This window comes from Ictidomys tridecemlineatus, chromosome 11, assembly GCF_052094955.1.
Source record: "Ictidomys tridecemlineatus isolate mIctTri1 chromosome 11, mIctTri1.hap1, whole genome shotgun sequence".
NCBI classification, from domain to species: domain Eukaryota; kingdom Metazoa; phylum Chordata; class Mammalia; order Rodentia; family Sciuridae; genus Ictidomys; species Ictidomys tridecemlineatus.
Genome location: NC_135487.1, coordinates 37,298,357 through 37,318,839, shown reverse-complemented (window position 1 = coordinate 37,318,839; position 20,483 = coordinate 37,298,357). Strand labels below are relative to the sequence as shown.

Sequence of the window (20,483 nt, the reverse complement as noted above, 5' to 3'; positions counted from 1 at the left end):
TCTAAGTGGCTGGATTACTTTGTTAGCATAAATTTCACACATAGTTGGGCTGTTAGCCATCCTTTGAGGGAGTACTTTCCATTCATATCTCTGATCAGGATCTTCATGATTCAGTGCAGGGATAGTAAATGCAAAACGTGGACTATCCTCAGGATGAATTGGAATTAAAAAAAAACAATCTTTAATATCTATAAGTAAAACATACCAGGTTTTTGGCAAAGCAGACAATTGAGGAATCCCCGATTGAGCAGGTCTCATAATAACCATCTCATTATTAATGGCTCTTAAATCTTGCAATAATCTCCATTTACCAGATTTCTTTTTGATGACAAAAATGGGAGTATTATGGGGAGATACAGAAGGTTGTATATGTCCTTCCGCTAATTGTTGTTTGACCTGGTCATGGGCTGTTTGTATCTTTTCTTTAGTCAGGGGCCACTGAGGAACCCATACTGGTCTTTCTGATTTCCAAGTAATTTTTATTGTCTCAGTGGCCCTTTCTGAAAATTCAACCCAAGTCTGTCTGTTCCTTGATCTATTTGTATTGGTGCTGCTATACCTTGTTCTTGTTTTTCTAATCTTTTTCCTTTCCTAAAACCTTGTCTAGCCATAATAGTGGGTGCATTTTGATTGATGTTATTTGTTAATGTCAAACCTAATTGATCTAGGATATCTTGTCCGTATAAATGTACAGGGAGATGATCCAATACATATGGTTGTATAGTTCCTTCACATACTTCAGGATCCTTCCAATCTAATACCATTGTAGTTGTATGAGGATTAATCGCCACTCCTAGGCCTCGAAGCATTTGCGTGGCTTGTTGTAATGGCCAATGTTTTGGCCATTCTTGACGAGATATGATGCTAAGGTCTGCACCTGTATCCATTAGCCCATTAAATTCATGTCCTTGAATATTTAGTTTTATCATGGGGTGAGAATCTAAATTTAAAGAAAGCACAGCCCAATCTACTCCTGTGGATACTAATCTGTTGGAACCTCTTTCTACAGTATGACTGGAAAATTTATCATGTAGACTGGGTATTATTAGTAACTGTGCTATTCTATCTCCTAGTGAAATTACTGATATACCCTTTGGAGAACTGGCTATAATTTTTATTTCACCTTCATAATCAGGATCAATTACCCCAGGACTTATCATAAATCCTTTTAGAGCAGAAGAACTGCATCCCAATAATAAGCCTACTGTTCCTTTGGGAAGAGGTCCTTTTACCCCTGTGGGAATGATTTGAACTCCCATCTCTGGAGTTAGTACTGTTCTGGCGGAGGCGCAGATGTCCAACCCTGTGCTCCCTCTGGTTTGTCTGATGAGGGATCTAATGGACAATGTGTCCTGGGCACTACCCTGATGGGATTACTGGGGTCCTCCAGTGCTCCGTATATTTGTGGTCGTGGGCCCTGGAGCACTGGGCCCTCCTGTCCATTTTTTGGCAATGGAGCCCGATGCCTTTCTCCATGAGATCATGGATAAACACCTGGTCCTTGTTCATTTTTTGATAATGGAGTACCCTCTACGGTGGTTTGAGAATGGCATTCATTAGCCCAATGTCTCCCTCTATGGCATCGTGGGCAAATACCTGGTATTCTATTCCTTTGATACCTAGTTTTGTTAAACCCTCCTCCTATGGGGCAATTCCTTTTAAAATGTCCTGTTTGTTTACAATTGTAGCATGTTCTTGGCCTGGCATCTAAAGCCAGTTTTACTGCAGCTGCCATGATTTGCCCTTGTTCATTAATGTCTCTGGCATCTAAAACCTGTTGTACTGCAGCTGCCATGACTTGCCCTTGTTCATTAATGTCTCTACATAATTTAATGTATGTGTTTAAATCTTCATGTTTTCATGGTCTAATGACTTCTCTGCACCAACAATTCACTTGCTCATAAGCCAGTTGTTTTATTAATGGCATTGCTTGTTCTGTATTCCCAAAAACTCTGGTAGCTGTTTGAATAAGCCTATCTACAAATTCAGCATAAGGTTCATTAGCTCCTTGTATTACCTTAGATAATTGACCTTGCAAACCTCCATGTCCTTGTAAAGTCTTCCATGCCCTAACTGCATCTACAGCAATTTGTGAGTATACACCAGGATCATATGCAATTTGTTGCTGCTGAATCTCATAAGGTCCCTTTCCTAACAACATATCTAGATTTCTCTGAGGATAACCAGCTGCTGCATTTCGCCTAGCTGACTCTTTGCAAAATTCCTCATTGGCGACATTCCATAACAGATATTGTCCTCCATTTAGCACAGCTTTACATATATTAGTCCAATCTGTTGGTGTCATGTTCAAGTTGGTAATGGATTCGACCATGCTTACAGTGAAGGGTGCTTGAGAACCATAGGTTGTTATAGCCTCTTTTAGGTGCTTCACTTTTTTGAAATTTAAAGCATGGTGAATTCGCTGCCCTCTTGCCTGCTCAAATATAGGGAATGTTAATATTTGAGATCCTGTTTCAGAATCCCAACTATCAACTGCAGGGGTTGGGAGCCTCCCAGCATATGGAGGTGGAGCTGTTGGTTGGACACTTACACCCTCTGGTGATAGAAAGGTGTTAGTAGCAGTCTCCTGTTGTAACTTTTCCCCTGATGGCTTTTTCTGCTCTAAACTTTCTTCCTCAGTCTGACTAGTTTGAGAGACCTTCTCTTTTACTTGAATCTTTTCCTCTGTCTGACTAACTTGAGAGACCTTCTCTTTTACTTGAATTTTTTTCCTCTGACTAGCTCGAGAGACCTTCTCTTTTACTTGAATTTTTATGTCTTCTCCTTCCTCTACCATTATCTGAACTGAAGGCTTTGGACTAAGCAAACAAGATACGAACATCCACAATGGAAACTGACAGAGTCCCTGGAGTCCCTGGGCTTTTCTTTTCTATTCTTTTTAAATCTTCACCATGATGGTTCCATTGTGATATATTTAACAACTCCTCCTTAAAAAGCCATGGGCTACATTTGTGTATTGTATCAACGTATGCCCTGACTGTTCTTGATTTTACTGTGATGCCTCCTTCCTCTAACAATTTACTTAACCCTCTTTTGGTTTGTTTTTTACTAATTTCTGATCCCATATTTCTACTATAATACAACCCAACAAGATGATGCCAAACAAAACCGTGACAGAATGAAACAAAAATGGAACAACACAAAATCATTATAGCCTTTCTATCCTCCTGTAATGTCCATCCGTCCTTTCTCCCTATCGGTTCCTCAGACGCAAATATTTTTTCCTCAGATGTGAGCGGTTTTTCTTCCGTCTCACTCATTTCCAGGGACAGGCAACTTAAAACAAAAGTGAAACAAAACAAAAGAAGAATCTTAAAATGGCTACCCATCCTCTCGCCCTGCCCTCAGGGGCAAGCTGTTTACCTTATCTCTTACACTCAGTCGTTCCCCGTGTGGCCCACCAAATGCCACAGTCTGGCTGGGCACAATTCAGGAGCCACTTGTCAAAAGAAATAAACTTTATTTTTAAAACCACACACGCCAAACCACACAGCTCTTCAGGAAAACCTTCAGAGCCCAACTTCCACCACCGGCTTCCCAGCCAATCGGCCTCAAGAGCAGCTCCGTGGTCTGAAAAGGCCGGGAAACAGCCCAATGAACATCACTGCAGAGGAGCCAATCAGTTGGCAGCTAAAAGTTTGCTAGGGCCGCTGTGAGCCAATAATCAGCTGGCAGCTGGAAGTTTACTGGCAGCTGGAAGTTTGCTGGGGCCCCTTCGGCTGTGGCTGTCAACAGTAACTTTTGGCATTTTACAAACAATATTCTAGTTGAATGTGGTACAAACATAACTGGTGAACTAGAATGAGATACACATGTTTAAAACTCTCTTTGGATGTCTGTCTCTTTAGGAAGCATAGCACATGAAAGAGGTCATGGGTTTTGGAATTATACAGATAAGATTTAAAATTTCAATTTTACCATGCAATATATAACAGTGCTTCCCTAAGCCCCAATTTCGTCATCTTTAAAATGAATATACTAATCATTTGCCTAGTAAAGTTGTGATGGTGCATCCATGCATATAGTATAGTGAAAACTCTTTAGCTAACTCACTAGATTAATTGGTGTCTTCCATTCCATGACACATGCAGCTTTCTGTATTTGAAGACCCTTTCTGATTATATAGCTACCCCAGCTGCTGCAGGAAAGCAATTTTATAAATGTGCAGTGTATGGATGGAAGTTTGGTGCTAGTGTCATAAATATATTAGGAAGAACTTAGTAGTTTAAATCAAAATTAGAAATGTGATCCTAAGTTGTAATATTCTATCTTTTCATCTTAGTCATGTCACTACCTATGTACTACCACAAGAGTAGCAGTGATTTTGGAAAATGCTTATATACTTTTTGCAGCCTGATAAAAATTGTTGTAAATGTTTTTGACTTTCCTATAAGATACTTAAAGACTTTATCTCAGTTTAGGTTTAGTGATATTATGGAGTCTTTGATTTGAATTTCAATATTAAATGTATAAAGCTAGATGAAAAATCAAAGGATTTTATAAAGGGGGTGCTTGAGTTTTATTATTTAATAAGCTTTCTTTCTGTTTGAGTGACAAAAGCACACTTATCTTGTGGGTTCTTTTATTTTGACTTAATTAAAGAATATGTGTATTCAACTTCATGAAAGCAACATTCCCCTTTATTCTGAGGAGGGGCTTTTGGTATAGTTTAGTCTTATTAACTCCTATAACTTGATTTAATAAGGTCCTAAAGAAGAGAAATTTTCCTTCCATTGAATCCATATTTGTCACATTTTTCCCAGTTGTGTTGAATAAGCTAAACCCCTTTTTGTTACTTGACGAATTTCATTGTAACTAGTTTGGTATATTTTTGATTGATTTTTTTTTCAGTTAAGGGACTCTAGATAATTGAGGTATTGCATGTATATATATATACACACACATACATATATATACATATGTAAATATAGACACACATATATGTATGTATATGTATATATATATATATATACATATATATATATATACATATATATATATATATTTTATGGGAGGGAGTACTGAGGATTGAACTCAGGGCACTCAACTAGTGAGCCACATCCCCAGCTCTGTTTTGTATTTTATTTAGAGACAGGATTGCTGAGTTGCTTAGCACCTTGCTGTTGTTGAGGCTGTCTTTGAGCTTGCAATCTTCCTGCCTCACCCTCCCAGGCTGCTGGGATTATAGGCGTGCACCACAGAACCTGGTTTGCATATATTTTTAATTGAAATATGAAGGGTTATGTTCTGAGAGATTGGATTATTTAACTTAACTAGTAAACCACATTATGATCCCAGGAGTTAGATTGCTTTTGGGGAAAAAGGGAAGGTGGGAAAATATTCTTTATTGTTTGTACACCCTCACCTTTAAAGTGGTTTCAATTTGGCAAAAAGTTGTTCCCAGAAAACTTTACACTTAATGTACATGGGATTCTGATGAAATGTAGTAAATGAAATTTTCTTTGGTTATCTAATTTTAATGCCATTTCACATTTAGATTATCAAAAGTTGCTAACTTACCCATTATGTGTTAGTAAAAACACATTACCCATTTAAAATAATGTGAATGAGATTTATTTCTATTAAAATGACAGAAGTGTCTTTATCCTGTGGGTGTCTGCTCTGAATAATATTTTGAAAATTTAGAAACTTTGATCAATTATTTTCAGAAGCAGGGTTCAGTATTATCAGCTGAATAAATTCTTTTTGTTTTGGTCCTAGTAGGCTAAATGTTTTTATGTAGCTGATTATTATGTTTTAAAGATTTGTATCTTCTTAAGAATCACATCATTTTCTTTTTCAGAGAGACTAGAAATTAGGAAAACTCTCTTAGCTCTAGATTTACTTGAATTTTTGTGCTATAAGCTTTGCCTACCCCTATCTTGCTCCAGTTATATAAAAAAGACTAGCTTACTGAGTAAACCCTAGATCTTTGGCTCTTTCTTCCTTCTATTCTTCATTGTTCTCTTTCTTTTATTATTTGGCTATAATTTATCTGGCAGGTGAACAGAAGTCTCTGGTTCTTAGCTAGTTCAGTTCTAAAATGGATATGCAGTTTACCATTGCCAACTTAACTCGAGTTTTATGAAACTTTAGTGCCAAAGAGAAAAAACAGGCTAGGAAATATAATTTAAAAAAATACTTATGTATATAAAATTTCTAGAAATCAAGGTTTTCTTTTGAATACTGCAGTTTTTAAAATGAGAAATCAGGGCTTAAAATCCACTTTCTATTCATATTAGTTTTCTGAATCTGAGTAAATTGCTTTTGATGAAAAGTAAACCAATCCTTGGATGCATCAGGGAATTACTACATTTCTTAATTCTGAAGCTATCTTTTTCTTTTCCTTGCAAATTTTAATTACTTATTTTGGAAAAGCATAAATAGTTTCATGGAATTTAAATAAACATATTTATTTCAAGTTGTTTAATTATATAGCCTTTTTTTGAACCATACTTACACATTTTTACTTGCATTCCAGTTATTTTGTATTTATCTTTCTTCAGTTTGTATATTTTTTCTTATGAGATTATAAGCAAATTTACCTCAGGCACTAAGTAGTGCGTGAGTGAATTTCTGACTGGATTTATGGGTAGAACCTTCCATTTCCTACCACATTAACTTCCTTGGGCCTTGGGAATGTAACTTTGATTATTTGTTATTTTAAGATATTTATAATTTAAATTGGCTTCCATAAAAAAGTAGAAGTATAAGGAACTTGAGGTTCTTATCAGTGTTTTATGTGGTATTAATCAAAAAGGGTAGGAGCATGAAGGTGAAAGGTCTCTTTTAGTCTCTATGACCATATGTTAGAAGTGGGACAGACACAAGAGAAATAAACCTGAGTAAACTAGTGCAGTTTCTGGGCTGCCTTAGGAATATTGTATCTTTTTAACTGATTTTGTAAGCAAAAGATAAGGCAATTATCTTTGGTCCATCTGATTAATCTATTCAACTGAAACTTATGACCACTCTTTCAAATTAATTTAGTAGAGTCTTATTTAGTGAAGCCTTGTTTTTGGATGAGAGAATGAATACATGACAACTGCCTACAAAGGACTGAACTTCAATAATTTACAATAAGAACATCAAATATGGAGGTGAATCAGTAGTGTTTCTTTCATCTCAGTGGCTATTGACAATATAAATTTTTGCTCTCAGGAATGAGGTAGGATACATCTCCTTTCATATTTATTCATATACATATATTGTGTGTATATATATATACATATATATACATATATATACATATATACATATATATACATATATATATATAAAATCATAGCATGTAATATTTCTTCATATTAAATATCTAGTTAGTTTTTAATTTTATTATTTTTATATGGTTTCTTTGCTACATCTTTATTTTCTCTTGCCACTTTTTTAAGAAGGCAGGTAGTTTGCCTGGATTTTGCTGATTGCTTTCACATGATAAGTTCAACACATTCTTCTATCTTCTGTATTTTATTTTTTAAAAAATATTTCTTTTTTAGTTGTAGGTGGACCTAATATCTTTACTTCATTTTAATGTGGTGTTGAGGTTGGAACCCAGTGCCTCACATGTGCTAGGCGAGCATTCTATCACTGAGCCACAACCCCAGCCCCCTGTCTTCTGTATTTTCTATAAATTATTGGATATATATATATGAAAACTTGATTATCTTTAGACTTTTTAAAAAATCAAGACCATTTCAAAAGTGGTATTGTGTGCTACCATTATGAAGCACATAATGTCTGGCTTGCTATTTTTGTGATGTTAGCAACAATTAAATAACAATGCATAATTTATGTTTAAACAATAATAATTCAAAAAAAGTACAGACTACAATTGCCCAGTAAATGTTACAACTTAACTCTATGAATTTAGGGGAGGAAAAGTTAATTCAGGACTAAAGTTGTCAATGAAAATGTTATGAAGGTAGTTGGTCTTCGGATAGGTTGTAAAGAATAGGGATAATTCTAGTAAAATATGATATATTAGCCAGTTTAGGTTAATTTATCCAGTGATAATAAATCACTAAAAATGTCTCAGGGATTTATAACAACAACAAAGATGCATTTCTTGCTTCCATTTACGTGTCTATTATAGGTTAGCTACATTATTGTTTCACATTTTCTTGTCAGGAGTCAGCCTGATAAGAGTAGCCTCTATCTGGAAGGTTGCTGGTCTCATGTAAAAAGAAAAGAGATGATTTTGAAACAAAACAGTGGTTCTTAAAGCTGCGCAGAAAGAGTGCATGTCACTTTTGCTCACATTTCTCTTCAGGTCTTAGAGCAAGCCTGATATTGACAAGGTAGGGTATATAATCCTGTCCTACTGATAGGATTGTGGGATAGCAGTATTTGTCTTAGAGGAAAAAGTGGGAAGAGAAAGGGTATTTTGGGTAGGAAGAATCATTAATGCACATGGAATATTTGAGGATTAGCAAGAAGTGCCACAGTCTGTCTGGGCACAATTCACGAGCCACTTATCAAGCAGAAACGAACTTTACTTTTAGAACACGCATTCCGCACCACAGAAGCTCTTCAGGAATTCCCTCAGAGCCCAGCTGCCACTACCAGCTTCCCATGAGCCTCTCAATGCCCCACTCCTCTTGCTCTTGAGGCTGATTGGCTGGGTTGTGTGGGCGGAGCCAAAAGAGTCCCCCAATGAGCAGTTCTGTGGTCTGAAAGGGCGGGGAAACAGCCCAATGAACATCACCGCAGAGGAGCCAATCAGCTGGCAGCTGGAAGTTTGCTGCGGTTATGGTGAACCAATCAGTTGCAAGTTTGCTGGGGTCGCTGTGAGCCACTCAGCTGGAAGTTTGCTGGAGCCCCTTCGGCTGTGGCTCTCAACATCTCCCCCTCTCTGTTTAAACAACAAGCGTGTGGCTTAGGGACCATGCCTGCCTTAGGTCCTTACCCATCATCAGATGAGCTGACTTCAAGGCGTCAGCCTCCTATGTTATGTTGGTACCATTGCAATTGGATCTTACCCATCATTGACTACCGGTCCAGCATACAGCCACACCTGTGGATAGGCATTTGTACTAGTGGGGGGGTGAGGTTCTTTGCCTCACCTCTGTTGGCCCCCAAATTTTAGTTGAACGACCACGACAAGCAGAAGGGAGGAGGATACACCAAGCCAATTGACGGCTCCTTTAGGAAAAATTGTACCATCGATGACACCATCAGCAAAAATACCCCGGCTCTACCACAAGTTGATGCACCAACAGATAGTTCACAATGCATACAAGTGATACATAGTCGAGGCAAGTTCTACAAGCAGTTCAGTGATAGCTATCATCTTTGTCTTCACCAGCACTGGGATGAAGATAGGAATTCTGGCAATAATGGCTAAAGAAAAAATTATGTAAAATTCCAGCAGGCACTAAAAGAAAACAATTTTCTGAACAATTTACATTACCCTGAACAGAATTATTAAATATAATGGAAAGGAAAGGTGAAAGTAAACAAACAGATCTGTTAACCTCCTTTTTTGTTCACATATTAAAACAATCCTCAACAGCTGTTTACCCAATTTAAATTAAACCATTTAAATCACGTGAATAAGAAAAAAAAATTTGGATCCATTTTTTCGTGAGTGCTCATCATAAATGATATATAGACATACGCACATACAAACATATAACACAAAACACAAGTGTGCACACAGAATATAATACATACAACACATAATAGTAAAGGCCTTATAACTTTTTACAGGTGAAATCTCCATTGCAATGTTTAAAAACTCCATAGTCAAAAAATAGAACTGATCAGCAAAACATTAACCTAGGTCTGTATGAGCTCAAAAAACAAAATAGAACTTCATGATGAGGGAAACAGCAATAATAAAATAGATATTGAAAAAAGCATCCTGGTTTCATTAGCCTCCAGGTGTGGGAGAATCACTGTCGCAGATATAAGGATAGCCAAACTGGAGTTCTGGATATCAGCTGTTTGGATTTGAGCCAAATCATCTTCTTTTTGGTCTGTAGAAATTGCTTTAGTTAGTCTCTCTGGAATCCAAATCGGCTGCTGTTCTCCCTGTGGAAACACACAAACAGATCCCCGACTCCAGACAATCACTGGGTCAGGACCTTTCCATTGTCCTGTTAGCATATCCTTCCAAAGTACCTTGGGCTTATGTACATTTTTTTGGACACATATGCCTTTCCACAGCACTAAGCCCTGATGAACCCAGATTTAAAAAGTTTAAAGTAAAAAGTATTATTTTAAGTTTATCTTTGGGGAATATATACCCCTTCCCAATTCCTTCTTTTTGCTTTAATAAGTACATTTTAATAGTTTGATGAGCTCTTTCAACTATGCCTTGTCCCTGTGGATTGTATGGGATTCCTGTTATATGAGTAATGCCAAATAATGAGCAAAATTGTTTAAAAGAGGTAAAAGTATAACCAGGGGCATTGTCTGTTTTTAACTGTTTTGGAATGCTCACAGTGCCAAAATTTTGTAATCAATGAGCTATAATATCTTTAGTTTTTTCTCTGGCATGAAAAGCCCATCAAAAATCCAGAAGAAGTATCAACTGTAACATGAAAATATTTTAACTTTCCAAATTCTGGCAAGTGTGTTACGTCCATCTGCCAAATATGGTTAGGTATCAGTCCTCTAGGATTGATTCCAAGATTAACTTGTGGTAAAAAGGTCACACAATTTTGACATTGTTTTATTATTTATCTAGCTTGTTCCTTAGTTATTTTAAAATGCTTTTGTAAAGTATTAGCATTGACATGGAACTTTTTATGAAAATTTGTAGCTTCTTTGAGTGTAGAGAAAATATGTATGTCATGTGTAGTTTTATCTGCTAATTCATTGCCCAAACTAAGGGCTCCAGGCAATCCTGTATGTGCCCTGATATGTCCTATAAAGAATGGATCTTTTCTGTGCCAGATTAGACTTTGTATAGTGGAAAGCAAAGAGAAAACAGTAGAGGAAGGGGAAATCCTACCAGCATCTTCAAGGGATACTATAGCATTAACTATATACTGACTATCAGAAAATAAATTAAATACAGAATCTTTAAACATCACAAAAGCTTGTAATACTGCATTAAGCTCTACCTTTTGAGCTGATTGTTTGGGTACTAAAAATGTAAAAGTTTGATCAGGTGTAACTATTGCTGCTGTACCATTATTTGACCCATCAGTGAATATATTTGGAGCATTCATGATAGGTGTTTTTCTTGTCATTTTTGGAAAAATTACAGGATGCAATGACCAAAAAGACAATAAAGGATTAGATGGTAAGTGTTTATCAAGTGAAACATTAGATTTGCACATGATTATTGCCCAAGTATTTAACTCATTAGCTAACTCATCAATTTGATTCATAGTATATGGAGTAATAATTTTATTGGGAGAAATTCCAAACACTCCCTTTGCTTCTTTTATTCCTTTGAGTATTAATTGTCCTACAGTCTCAGGATACCTAGTAAGAATATTGTTAGGAGAATAAGATAAATGTATCCATAATAATGGACCTTCTTGCCAAAATACTCATGTATATTATTCTAGATAGAAGAGTAAAAGAATCACACCTGGGGAAGGGGAGGAGTGATCAGTAGAGTTCAAATTTCAAACTCATGTTTAGGTAACCTGCTATTTTGATGAATGCTAAATTTCTGGCTTGAGCAATTTGGGATGGAAAGTGCTAGCTCAGCACTGCTCAGTAGAAATACAATTTGGACCACAAATGTAATCCATATATACAATTTAAAATTTGAGGGGGCTGGGGATGTGGCTCAAGCGGTAGCGCGCTCGCCTGGCATGCGTGCGGCCCGGGTTCGATCCTCAGCACCACATACCAACAAAGATGTTGTGTCCGCCGAGAACTAAAAAATAAATATTAAAAATTCAAAAAAAAAAATTTGATAGTAGTTGCATTAAATTAAACAGGTGAAATTAACTTTAATGTATTTTATTTAACAATATACTTCACTCAATATTTTGTTATGTTTGCTTTTCAATTATGGTATTCCCAGAACTCAGTGAAGAAATAACAAGGAATTATATAGCAGCTTTCTGTAAGTAGGAAAAACATAGCTTGATTTTTATGGCTGGACTCCAAGAGAAAGCATTTCTTTTCTATTTTTTGGGGGGGGGGTATTGGGGATTGAACTCAGGGGAATTCAACAGTGAGCACATCCCGAGCCCTATTTTGTATTTTATTTAGAGACAGGGTCTCACTGAGTTGCTTAGTGCCTCACTTTGCTGAGGCTGGCTTTGAACTCATGGTCCCCCTGCCTCAGCCTTCCAAGCTGCTGGGATTACAGGTGTACACCACTGCACCTGGTGAGAAAGTGTTTTTGATAAGGATGGATTAGTAATTATCTGTAAGCAAATGTGGGACTGAGAATACTAGTCTTCTTCAAATTCTAGAGATCCTAGGATATAAAAGAAAAAATAATCAGCCACCTCATATGACTACAAGGCAAAGAGTGTCCTGTGGGGCGAGCAGGATATTAGAGTAAGGAGATAGTTGGAACACTCAATGAAGCGTATAGGAGCAGTGGGGAGGATTTATAGGAGATAGTCCTAGAGACTATATTAGTGTTAAAAGACAGGGTAGAGCTAGACTGTAGGAGAGCTAGTAGGGCATAAGAAGTATAGGTTATGAGGAAATGGTAGAAAATATTGTATTAAAATCTCTCAGAGAATCCATAGGAAATCATAGAGAATCATAGGAATGAGTGAGCATGTTAAAGTGTGGAAAGAAGGAGCTTGGATCTGGAGTGAACAATTCAGGATTCTGAATTGATGAGAAATAGTTTCTGTGTTTTGGGTATCTAGTATGCCAGGTAAGAAAGAGGCCTCTAGATATTTTGACTCTTTGCAGCCATTACCTCAGATGGATGGGGATTTGGATGAAACTTGGAGATATAATTGAGAGGACTTAGACTCAGGATATATCTCAGTGGTGGAGCACCAACATGTGAGGTCCTGGGTTTGATGCCTAGTACCACTACCATCACCACACACACACACACACAAACCAAAACCAAACCACACCAAACAAACAAACAAAAAAACCTTCAGAAAAAGTGAAAATGGGATCATTTCCAAGAAAGGATCTGTAATTTTGTTGACTGGCTATGATGAAGAAAGAGAAATTGCTTTATCAATATTATGAATTCTCCCTAGATCCTAGACACCTTATATACTTTGTATTTAAAATTTACAAAATCCTACAAGGTGAGATGAATTTCTATTTTTATAGACAAAGAACTTGAGTTTAGAATGGTGTGACAACCTGCTTAAGCTCATATGATTAATATGAAGTAGAAACAGGACTAACCCAGATTCAGGTGACTCCAAAAAACCCTTTGCTGTCCCTTATATATGACATCATCTTTCCAGAGAGAGAAGGGGATAAAAAATACATAGTTAATAAACTTGGTTACTCATTAACAGAAATGAAAGAATCAAAAGGAAAATGTTTTTGTGGAAAAGATAGGTTTATTTTAGTCACTTTGAATTTGAGTTAATAATGGGATAGCCTTGGGGACATGATGAGGATTCAGTTAGAAATGTGACTCGACTCTATATAAAAGAGCCAAGAGAGAAGATAAAGCTATTGAGAGTGTGTGTGCCGAGTATGTAAATATGGATATATTTTCCAAAAAGTAAGTTTGATATAAAAATGAATTTTTTATTTAATATTTTGAAAAGCTTGGATATGTAAAATTTTTGACAAAATCTGAATATTATAAAGGTTACAATATATTCATTTTAGAACCTATTTTGTGTTGTATGTGCAGAAATTTAAAAAATTATCTACATATGTTAAAAATTTTTAAATATGTGTATGATTGTTAATATATGCTGAGAACCAATGTTTTACAAAGGGCTGTCATATTATATTGGGTCTAATAACATTCCATGAGAGTCTTTGGACTCAAAACATGAATAATTGATGATTTTAATATTCAAAATAATATTCTGGCTTATAAATGAAAGGTTATTATATATAAATATTGCAGTCATATAATAGTCTGGACTAGATAGTATACTAAGTGTCCCAGGCCTCACTGGGAGTTTCACTTGTAGACATTTATTGAGAGCCTGCTTTGTGGTACACATGTCTTTTAGTTCTCTAATGACCTTATTAGGTTTGAGTTTTCTTTTTTAAATAATAAAGATTATGCTTATAATATTTCATGTGATATTTTATTGATGTTAATAGTGCCATTTTTACAACACTTTAGAACATACACAGAAATTTCATATGCATAATTCATATTAGTACAAGTTATTGTGTTAAACATGTGCTATATGCTACAGAATTCTGAAAAATATTTAATCATTATAGACCTTTTGTGAGGAAAGTATTATTATCATCCTTCTTACAGTGAGGAATGTGAGACTTATGTAGTTAAATAGTTTGGCCAGGATTTCACAGCTAAGTTGACATCACAGAAGAATTAAAGTCTGCCCATTACAGCTAGTACCACTATCAGCTTAGGCCCTGACAAAGATTAGAGAAAGTAGCTAAGAGAAAATATAATGTGACGAAAATGTTATTTTCACATTGGTATTACATTTATGTTTGTGATTAGTCCCATGCTAGAAATATTTCCAATATATCATAAATGTTGAGAGGTTTGCTTTTAGTTTATAAATTATTTTAGATTTCTTTAGAAAATTGTTTTTAAGCTACAATTACGTTTAGAGACGGTGATTTAACAAATGATCTGCAGGTGCCCTTACCCCTAATTCCCTATGTATTTCACAAATTTACTATTTCTAGAAAGAAAGAAAAGGAAAATTATACTTGAAGGCATACTCACCAGGAAATAATTAAAAAGTACCTTGGTTCTTTAGGTACTGTCTTGCATTTTTGTATTATACAATTACTATCTTAGATTAGGTAGAAGGGAGTGAAGAGAGGGAAGGGGAGGGGATACCGGGATAGAAAGGATAGTAGGATGAAACAGACATTATTACCTGTGTACATATATGATTGCATGACTGATGTGATTCTACAACACATACCATCAGAAAAATGATAAATTATACCCAATGTATAGTGCATAAATGCATTCTACTGTCATGTATAACTAATTAAAACAAATTAAAAAATTAAGATATATAGTATGTGTTAAGAGATAACACCAGGAAGAGTGAATATTTTTGAACTAACTAGAAATGACATTTTACATTTAAACTCATTATTATTATTGATACCAGGAATTGAACTCAGAGGCACTTGACCACTGAGCCACATCCCCAGGCCTACTTTGTATTGTAGTTAGAGACAGGATCTCACTGAATTGTTTAGCGTCTTACTTTTGCTGAGGCTGGCATTTAACTTGTGATCCTCCTGCCTCAGCCTCCTGAGCTGCTAGGCATTTAAATTTATTTTTAAAGAGCAAGGATACAGAAGTACACTTGTTGAAATTTTTTTAATTGGTTAAGCAGCAGCTCTCAATTTAAAACAAAGGAAGCATTCTGATAGTCCTTTAAGTGATCTAAGTAGAGGCAATTACTTCACTGTTTTCACTTTTGAGTATGTTTGATCAAGCCCTGAATGAGAGGGTATCTGCTTTTTCTTTTGATGTTGTGAGGAAAAAAAAATAAACTCTTTAACTGGTAGAAAGTAAGGAACTAAACCTTTACTACCACAACAGGCCTAAATTAAGTTGTAAAAGCTATTTCTCTATGTAACATGCCTTTCCTGGGCTTGTTCCCTTCTTATTTCTCACTGCATACACCCTCCCTCCTCATTAATATCCTGTGGAGCTTTTTTATCCTGGACAAGGCATCAAGCTCAGATCTTCCTACAATGTAAATTTCAAATGTACACATCTTGTTTATGTCTCCCTCCAAATTGTGCTGTGTGTTTTTTCTTCTGTGAAATTAATCCATTATTTTATTTTGATGTGTAATCATCTCTTAATCCTTTTAGCTCTCTTGGGAGTAGCGGTAGCTAGCTACAGTGTATTTACATAAAAACTTGGTTGAGGATTTGAATGATAACTTAGTCCAGCTATGTGATCTTGGGAATGGAATGTATGGTAACCTTTCTGAGTCATCGTCTTTTATGACAAATGACACAAATTCAGGTTTATACCTGGGGCTAATTATATAGTGTTAAACATATATAAGGTCTTATCACTAATACATTTTTGTTAGATTATATGGACACTCAAGAAGTAAATAGGAATTTCTGGTGCTATGGTTTGCTTTAGAAGGAAGTATTTTTGATTATACATGACAAAATTTAGTTTGGTGGGGCTGGGGATGGGGCTGGGGTAGTATGCTCACCTGGCATGTGTGTGGCCTGGGTTCAATCCTCAGCACCACATACAAACAAAGATTTGTGTCCACCGAAAACTGAAAAATAAATGTTAAGAAATTCTCTCTCTCTCTCTCTTTAAAAAACTTTAGTTTGTACTAATATGAATTCTCTTGCAGTCACCATTTTTCATATTTTTAGAAATTAGGAGGAATTAGTATTTACATTGATCTTGAAGTTATATTTTCAGCTGCAGCACCAGTTTTTTTTCCAGATATTCTTTGGATTCTTCTGAAAAGGTGTGACAATCTTAAATATATTTGATTTAGAACTACTTATTTTAATTGTGAAACCAGTCAGGGGAAGTAAGGTCATTATGAGTGGAAATCTGTTCAAGAGTAGGAAAGCAAATACTTGGATGGTTCTTTCTTTTGCTTCATGAAGGAAAGACTTTTTAAAATAAGTTGACTCCAACACATTTTCATTTTTCTAGAAACATTCAATATCATTGAGGGGAAAAGGTCTACACTAGTGAGGACCTATCTCTATCATAGCCAGGCAAAGCCCTGGGAAATACAAGGAAAATAAAATCCCTGAGCACAAAATTGACTAAATGACCTTAGAGTTCTTTTATATCTTTTTTTCCTCACTGAAGAATACAGTGAAATTGTTTTGGTGTTCTCAGATAGTATACTTATAAAACATTAGATAAATGGACAGATTAAAAACTTGATGTGAATTGCATCATTGATGAAAGAAAAAAATAGAGAACAAGTTCAAACTATTTTTATTCTTTCAGAGTTCATAGTTATGAATTGTAAAAAAGCTTTGTATTGTTCAAAGATTTATTTTTGGAGTTTCAATATATTTTTAAAATTGATAGTTTGCTGTTTTAAGCAAACTTATTATGCATAGAGCAAAGGACCATATTTCTTGCCTTTGAATCTTTTTATAAACTTTCTTTAATTCCCAAGCAGATATGAAATAAACCTCAACTTTATTATAAAAATGAATAACAGTTTATTTTTTCTGGTTATATTCACACATGTATTTATAGTAATTTGTGTGATTAAGAGCATAAGTTTGAGTCAGACTATCTGGGTTTAGACTCTTCATTTACCTATAGTTGTTTCAAGAATTGATTAAGTAATTATTTGTAATGCTCGTAGTATATAGTCTAGAGCATACAATGTATGTTTATTTTTTTTAAACTAATTTTAAAAGCTATAGTGTGAGAGATCAAATGATCTTAAAGTTCCTATATAATATTTGAAAAAAGTATGAACTCAGTGATTATTTTTGGATTTGTGATTGCCTTTAACATAATATGTACTTGGCAAATTTTAGATGAATAATGCCAAAAAAATAGGGCTCACCATTATTTCATTTGTTCTTGTATAACTTCTTGTCATTAATTTTAGACACATTGAAATATATTTGATTTTTGTTTTGGTACTGATAAATGACCTCTTGAATCTCATCTCCTTAAACATAAGTCAGGTTGGCCATTTATTTGTTAAAAACTATTGAATTGACTTGCCTCTTACTTTGTGTCCAAAAGAGAGAGAGAGAGAGAGAGAGAGAGAGAGAGAGAGAGAGAGAGAGAGAGAGAGAAAGAAAAAAAGCTAAATATTTTAGCTCTTGCTATCATAATGCTAATGTAAAAGTATTAACAATATTCAAAGGCTCCTTGGCAAAAGGGCTTTTTTTTTCTTAAGAAATGGGATAAATAATTTAAAACTTCTGTGATTGAGATGACTATTTTTCTCTCTTTTCTTGACATTTGTGGATAAAATTAGAATTACTTTAATGATTAGACATGAAGTATTAAAGAAAGCCTTGCAAAGTGTTAAATATAGTTTATAGTCATGATAGTATATGCCAATGCGTTATAGATCTATTTTTTTCTCCCCAAAGTGGTTGTACTGTGTATAGATCATTTCCTTTAGCAGCAGGGATGTGGTTTCCTAGAGGAATAAGTCACTAACCCATCAAATCCTTTGTATATTTTGGCAAATAGATGATGTTAGATAGACATTGCAGGTATTACACAAATATTTTTTACTAAGAGATGTGAGGAGAGAAAAAGAAAGATTATATTTTAGAATAACAGAGAACTCATGTATAAAATACATTTAAAGTACATTTATGAATATCGTTTTGCTGTTTACTATGGGCAATGGTATGATATAAGTAAGTTAACTCCTTAAGTTTAGTAAAATAGTCTGGGAGTTTTGGATTCAGTAAAGGAGAAAGATTAGCAAAATAATTTATTTTTAAAAGGTGCATTAATAAATAAAAACATGTGACAAGCTGTTGTAAAATATTTTCAAAATATACTTGCCACATAGGACTAGGAGCTATGAGAACTCTTAAGTGCTGTTTGTATAACCACTGGAAAACAGTTTGGGTATATACATATTCTATGACTTTTGCTAGGTGTATATTCTTCCCCTAGACATGCACATATGTGTGCTTAAAGCTTGGTACAAGAATGTTGCTAGTTTTATTATTTTGTAATAGCTGAAAATTGGAGTGACATAAAATGATAGGAGATGGATAAGTTATTATATATTGTTATGAGGGAATACTTTATGACAATGAAAACCATTGAACTGTACAGAGTATAATGTTTAGGTAAAGAAATGGGTGCTAAATAATGTATACTTTTTAAAATATAAAGCCTAGGAGCAGGAAAAACTACTCTGTGGTGTTATAAGTCAGTACAGGGTATTCCTTTGTATAAGAGTAGAGGAAAATAATTGTCAAGGGGCAAAATTAGACCTTTGGGGTACAAGAAATGTTCTATTTCTTTTTAAAATGAGCACATTAATTATACGTATTAATAAGATTCACTGTATTTCCATACATGTATACAGAGTGCAGTGATCATATCCAACTACCCTTCTTCCATCAATGTTTCCCCTCTATGGTCCTTCCCTTTTCTTAGTCCCTAGTAATAACTATTCTACTTTTAGGTTGACTTTAGTAAATTTTTAAAAATTTTTCTCATTTAAGAGATAACATGCAATATCTGAATTTCTGTGTCTGGCTTATTTCACTTTACATAATATCTTTCATCAGTATGGAGATTCCTCAGAATACTTGTAATGGAACTGCCATTTGACCCAGTTATCTCACTCCTTTGTTTATACCCAAAGAACTTAAAATCAGCATACTGTAGTGAAACAGCTATATCAATGTTTATAGCAGCATGATTCACATTCACTAAACTCTGGAACCAAACTATATGCCCTTCAACAGATGAATGGTTAAAGAAAAAGTGGTATACACAGTGGGAATATTACATAGCCATAAAAGAGAGTGAATGGATAAAACTGGAGAATATCGTGCTAAGTTACATAAGCCAATCCCCCCAAACCAAAGGCTGAATGCTCTCTCTGATATGTGGATGCTGACACACAATAAGGAGAGTGGGGAAGAGAAGAATAGAAGTTCATTGGGTTAGACAAAGAGGAATGAATGGAAGGAGAGTGTATGGCAATAGGAAAAACAGTAGAATAAATTGGCATGACTTTCCTATGTTCACATATGAATACACGACCAGTGAACCTCCATATCATGTACAACCATGAGAATGCTATCCTAATTAGAATAAGTTATATTCCATGTATGTATGTCAAAATTAGTTGACACTATACTGTTATATATATCTAAAAAGAACAAATTAAAAAACCAAAAACATTTTATCTTTTATTTTCATCCATTTTACTGAAAATGTCAGGATTTCATTGTATTTTTATGGTTAAATTGCTTTATTTAAAATGTGTCCTAATTAATTGTGCATGACAGTAGAATGCATTTAGACACAGTGTACTCAGTGGAGCACAACTTTTCATTTCTCTGGTTATACATAGTGAAGAGTCACTCCAGGAATTACACATGTATAAAGGGTAATAATGTCTGTCTCATTCTACTGTCCTTCTGACTCCACAGCTCCATCCCTCCTCTCACTCCCCTCTACACAAACAAAGTTTCTTCATTCTTCCCTACCCCCTGCCCCACTATAGACCATCATTTGCTTATCAGAGAAAACATTTGGCTTTTAGTTTTTTGAGATTGGTTATTTCACTTAGCATGATATTCTCAAATTTCATTAATTTTGACCTGCAAATGCCATAATTTCATTCTTCTTTAAGGCTGAAAATTTTCCCTTGTGAATATGCATTGTGTTTTTTTATCCATTTATCTGTTTATAG

General features: G+C 35.0%; 1 protein-coding gene across 2 annotated transcripts in view; it reads left to right on the top strand.

Moving 5' to 3' along the window:
* The window catches only part of Agbl4 (AGBL carboxypeptidase 4), a 1,323,233-nt gene that overhangs the window by 10,226 nt on the left and 1,292,524 nt on the right, over positions 1–20,483 (top strand). The window lies entirely within an intron of this gene.